The sequence below is a fragment of the Aspergillus fumigatus genome, chromosome 1 (assembly GCF_000002655.1).
Source record: "Aspergillus fumigatus Af293 chromosome 1, whole genome shotgun sequence".
In the NCBI taxonomy this organism is placed as follows: domain Eukaryota; kingdom Fungi; phylum Ascomycota; class Eurotiomycetes; order Eurotiales; family Aspergillaceae; genus Aspergillus; species Aspergillus fumigatus.
In genome coordinates, this window is record NC_007194.1 from 4854600 (window position 1) to 4860904 (window position 6305).

Consider the following 6305-nt stretch of genomic DNA (forward strand, 5'->3'; position numbering starts at 1 on the left):
ATAGTTCTGCTAGTGATCTACTGCTATACTAATACTCCTAGTTAAGGCTTTTTCTAGCACTAATAGCTTTCATTATATCTGCTTTATATTAGCGCTTACCTTCAAAAAAGGGTAAGTATATACTCTTTTATGCTAAATACACTTATGCCTAATATTTAAGCGCCTATCTACTCAGCATTAAGATTTCTTAAAGTTACTAGAGAGACATTCATTCACCCTCTCAGAGAAGGGCTCTTAACTTTAACACTAAATTTTTAGGATCATTACATTTTGCTATATATTTTAGAAATTTCTTTTCCCTTCTTTAGGCAAGTTTTAGCTTGTTATTATTACTAATATCTTTTATAATCTTATCTTCTATAGTTTTATTAGTATTAAATCTAGAGTTAGAGTTATTAAGCTTGCGTTCCCTATTTAGTCTTAGGAACTAACCCTTATTGTTAAAAGGAATTTTATTAGTAATATAAGTAGTCTCTAAGTTTATAGGACCAAGAACTAATGCAGTAGAAGCTATACTACTAGAGATGCTTAAAGGTATAGTGCCTAGAGGAGTAGTAGCAGGGACAGGAAGAACACTAGACAATATTAGTCTAATAGCCATGCTACCAGGGATACTAGGAGGTACACCAGGCTGTATAGCTCTAGGGTTATTACTGGCAGGGACACTAGGAGGAACACTAGAAGGTGGAACTCTAGCAGCCATGCCACCAGAGACACTAGGAGGTATACCAGGCTATGCAGCTCCAGAGTTATTACTAACAGGCACTCCTTATGGGATGCCAGAGGTGGTAGTCCTGGTAGTCACATTACTAGAGATTCTATAGGCAACGACTGGTAGCATAGTTACTAAAGTAGTTAAGATAGAGACTATAGGATAGGGACTAGGAGGTATAACTCTAGAAGCTGTATTAGCAGGGGCAACTTATAGTATAATATTATCTTTAGAAGCTATTCTTATAAGCTATGATCTGATAAGTAGAAATTATTTTCCTAAAATAAATAATTTAAGGCTAGGGATTAAAGACTAAACCTATAGTCAAAAGAAACTTAGAATAGAGATAAGCTACTATAAAGGGGGGAAGGTATCTTAGACTCTTAAATAATTATTTACATAATACTGTAAGCTATATTATTATAGCTTATAGTAGAAAGTCTATAGTTTATAGCAAATATAGCCCCTAACTATAGCATTATTAAACTATAGTTATTCTTATCTTTAACCTAAGCAGTAGTAGAAATTATGCTCTTAGTACCTAGTGCTTCACCCATAGTAAGATACTAACTCTAAAAATCTATAAGAGCATACTAGGTTCTAAACCTTAGAGGTAGGGTTTAAGCAGAAGAATAAAGTATACTAAGGTCTAATATTTATTTATTACACAGGCATATAAAACCTACATAATATAGCTAATTTATTAACAAAAATAGTAGGCTTTATTATATAAACTTTGCACTGCAAGTTTTATTTAATATTATTAAATTATATAATAAAAGACAGGTCCTTAAATTACCTTCTTTTAACAGGCTTTTTTCTTCTCTAACCTATCTGCCTTAGTCTTTACAGCTTTAATACTTACTATTAAAGGACCCTCCCTTCTTTTATTAGGTATTACCCTACTCTGTCCTATATCTGGAGGTAGCTCTTCTGCCTCTAGATTCTAATAAGTAATATCTAGTATTTACCTTATAGCTATATACTATTTATTAGTATTAGACAGATCCTCTATACTTATAAGAACTATATAGTTCTTAGTTGCTGCTTTTAGGCACACACCTATAGGCATGCTTCTAAAGTCTATATTATAAAATTATAATTCTCAGGAGGGGTAGCCTTAAATATATTTATTCTTCTATTAATATAAAAACTACTATAAGTCATCCAGGTCTAATATAGAAAGCTTTATAGTTCTTAGTCTTTTCTAAGAATTCTCTTTAAACAACATTAGCATAATTATGACTGGTTTACCAGGCCTAGGGTCCTTATTAAGTAGAACTAATAATAGTATTAGTTTGTTATATATATAGTCAGAAGCCTTCTCTATAACTACTTAAAGTTATTTATTCTTAGTTTTATATTCTATAATAGCTTACTATAGTTACTTATACTCTACAGTATGCTACTTATATAATATCTAGATCTCTACAGATAGTTCTATATATATTATATCTGCTTCTTATATTTATATATACTCAGCAGATCTTCCTTTAGCCTCTAACTAGAGCTATTAGAGTTTAATATTTAATGCTATGAGACTCTGCTTAGCCTAAACTTTAATTTACTTATTTTCCAAGGTTTTATTAGCTAGTTCTCTATATAGTTAGTCTAGCTTAGCTGCTTACTCTTACTAAGAAAGCATATAAGTAGTCTTTTCCCCCTCTAGTTAATCCTTCAAATTTTTGATTTCTAAATCCCTCTTGCTCACTCCTACTTTAGCTTACTATTATAGATTATACTACTCTATAGCCTATATAGTTTCTTCCTATAGTTATCTTTTTATTTCTTATATTTATTCCTAGCTAGCAGTTACAGCTAGCTATAAATCCTCCTACTATTATTCCTATCTATCTATAATATCCTTTAGACATTTATAAGCAGCAGCTTATACCTTAAGTTATGCCTATAGCTATTTAATAGTAGTAGCCTGCTTTTTTAATATTAATTTAGCTTCCTCTTAAAGATGCTCTCTTTAGACAGCCCCTATCCATATAGCCTTCTGCTAAACTTTAAGCTCTTATACCAGGCACTATTACTCTATTACTATAATTTCTATATTTTTATAGAGTTATTTAATCTTAGCTGTGTAGTTAATAGCATTCCTTTATAATTATCTAAGCTTAGCAGCCTCTGGCCCTTGCTTATTAATATAGCTATCTATTATATTAAATAATAGTAAAGCAGCCTTAGATATAAATTCCTAGCTCTAGCTAAGCCTACCAGGGGATACTCTAAAAAAGGCTAGATAAATACACTACTGCATAAAAAGTAATAAGATTTACTCTCCTCCCTATCCTACCTTTATATCTAATTAATTAAGGAAGAGGAATAGAAGATCCTATTAGTAGACTTATTATTAAAGAAGCCTATACTAAGAGCTACTTAGCAGCATAGGCTTAGTAATTAGTTTAGGGGCTAGTACCATTTCACTAGTAACTACCTTAGAGAAATATGCACTAATATAGTTAATAAGGCGCCCTAGGTATTCCAGGTCATACTAATAGCACTCTAGTTTATATGCCTTTAATAGGGTAGTATAAGCTATCTAGTAATCTAGGGACCAGCTAAGCAGTCTAGTAATCTGTATAGACTAAAAACTAAGCTTTCTAGCTAGTATAGCCATCTTATAAATAACAGCCTCATTAGCCTTCTTACTAGGAGCCTTTACTAGCAAGCCATCCTACTAAGTATCCTTAGCTATCTAAGGATAATGACACATTGCAAATAGCTATAATACTTAATAGCTAAGATCTAGATACTTATCCTAAGTGCCAGTCACTCTTTAGAAGCATAATTTAGACACTTAAATTAAGCATTAATCACCATCTGAGTTGGTAGACTGAAATATATATCCTATAGTAATATAGATAGTTAGGTAATTCTTATTAGTCACTAATAGATGCTAAATGTACTTAGTATAGGCTATAAAATACTTTAGGTCCTTAAAAAATATATAAAGAGAAGGATGTAAGGCGATCGGAGGTAATCGACCTAGGGGGTCCTAGCCAGCGATGCGACGGCGACTAGGCTGCGGCTATGGATAGGAATACTGGGTTTCAGGGATGTATAGATGTATTAGTGAAAATATATGTATGTTAATGATCAGAATGAACTGCTTAGTCTCCCCTAAGCTATTTAGAACTCCTATTTCTACTGAGTGTGTTTGGAATTGGGTATATAATTACCTGAGTGAGAGGGGGCTTGCCACTGGCAGCTTACTGGGCTTATGTTGTTCTGAGTATATAATAACTATCCCCCCCCTTCAGAGAGGTTTGTCCTGAACCACGCTAATCCTAAAGTAGCTGTTAAGGATCAATACTAGTAGTTCTTTGCTATTAATCACGGTTAACAAAGGGCTTTATATCAGTGTTTAAAAGGTGTTAGAAGGGTGTTGGAATACACTGCGTTAGTTCTTAATAGAATTATTATCTTCCTTAATAGGCTTTGTCTGGTGTGATGCTAGTGATTAGTTAGATTCCCCCAGCCATTGTGATGTTATAGTATTATCTTATTAACATGCTATTATATTTAGCCTTTACAATAAGTCAGGAGCGAATAATTAATGAGTATAGTAGTAAGGTCTTGTTAAGTGATTAAGATTAATAGGTATTAAGGGTCTGGCAGTATTGCTTTCTTAGTAGTATAAATATTAGTAGTTCCCCCCCTTTCTCTTGTTGATTCTAACCCTTTAATAATATTCTATTTCTTTTTTGCCAGTAGTCTGACGTGTCTACACTGCTTAATATACCTATTAAGTGTTCCCAAACTCCTGCTTGCTCCCATAGGGAGAAGTATTAGTAGGCTAATGCTTCTCCCTTGCCCTGTTTAGATAGTTCTAGTGTAAGTACTTATTTTGCAGAGTCTAGTTACCTTAGGTTAAGCCTACTAAGCTGATGAGGAAGTAGTCTAGTAATGAAATTACTATTTCCCCTGCTGTTCAGTGCTGTTGTGTTACTTTATCTATACCTACTACTATAGTGGCTAATTATTCCTAGTCTGAGTCTGTCTCTTATTCTGCCTCCCTATCACCCTCTCTATCTACCTCTCCTACTATCCTGTAGGCTGATGGCGCTATGCCCCTCCCCTTTATAGATTATTAGCACTATATTAAGTAGGAGTGGTAGCAGGGGGTGGCCTATCCCTATATTTGGGTGAATATTAATTATAAGTATTATTACTGCTAGTGTTTAAAGAAGTTATGCAAGCCAGTCCCCCTATAGCTTGTTCACTGAGTTGCTATATTTTAGGAGACTCTAATTACTAAGTATAATACTAGGGCTATTATAGTGTTGTGCAATGAGATAGAGGTAATAATAGGCTTTATGCCTAAGTATGACATAGGCAGGGTCATTTATACTCTGTAATTAATTAATTATAACTTATTTAAGCTTTATATCGCTGCAAATATGATTATAGGACACCTGACCCCCGCCCCTGAGGATAAGACTGTGGTGTTTCAGAACTTTGCTAGGGTTACTAGTAAATCTAGTAATAAGGGTAAGGAGTAGTAATTATTCCTATATCTGTCTTTTTATAATATGATGCTGCTGCTGGCATAGTGAGGTCCCTATTTTATACAAGCTTTATATAGACTATAGTTATAGACCTATTCCTATTAAACCTCTAAACTCTATAGGAAAATAGAGGAAGGTTTATGCTGTTGTGATGATAGGTAGGAGCTGGTAGATAGTAAAAACCTTATAGGAAAAAGGCTATCTCCTTCCTCTCCTTTAATGGGGCTGCTCTGCAGCCTGTCTAGCTTGCTCTTTATATATATTTAGCATATCTATAGTATTAACTAGGTTGTCTTCTGGTTCCCATGAGTTCTTATAGTTAGGGAATCCTTTCTACTTGACTAGATATTATATCTCTCCCTGTTAAGTCTGTTCTGCTAGTATATCCTCTACCTCCTATTCCTCTTCTTTATTAATGTTGAGGGGCTGGGATTCTGATGGTGTCTCACTGTTGCCCTGAGGGTTCCACTTCTTAAGGAGGGATATATAGAAGGTAGGGTGGATTTGTCTATATAATTTTAGTAAGTGCAGGGTGTATGCCTACTTCCCTATAATAGTAATAATTTCAAACAGCCTGTCGTATTTATTATTAAGTTTCTTATGTAGACGCCATATTCTTAAGTTTCTTAATAAGAGTAGCACCTTTTCTCTAATGGAAAATGAGATGTCCTGGTGCTTCTGGTTATAATACCTAGCTTATGTCTCCTATGCTGCTACTAGGTGACTCTCTAGCTAGTTTTACAGATCCTGAAGTACTTTTAGGTGTTCCTCTACTACTACTACTGATAAATTATTAGTAATATTAGTAAGCTGGGGTAATACTAGGACGTAGCCATAGGCAGCCTTAAAGGGTGTGATTTTTGTTAAGGTGTGTGGGGTGTAGTTATATGCAAACTCTGCCATCTGCAACTATATAACCTAGTTATCTTACTAGTAGTTGATAAAGATCCTTAAGTATACCTCTAGTATCTGATTCTGGCGTTCTGTCTGGCTATTAGTTTGTGAATAAAATACTATACTTATCTATTTCTTAATCCTTAAGGATCTATAGAAATTAGTCTAGTAGTGGCTAGTAA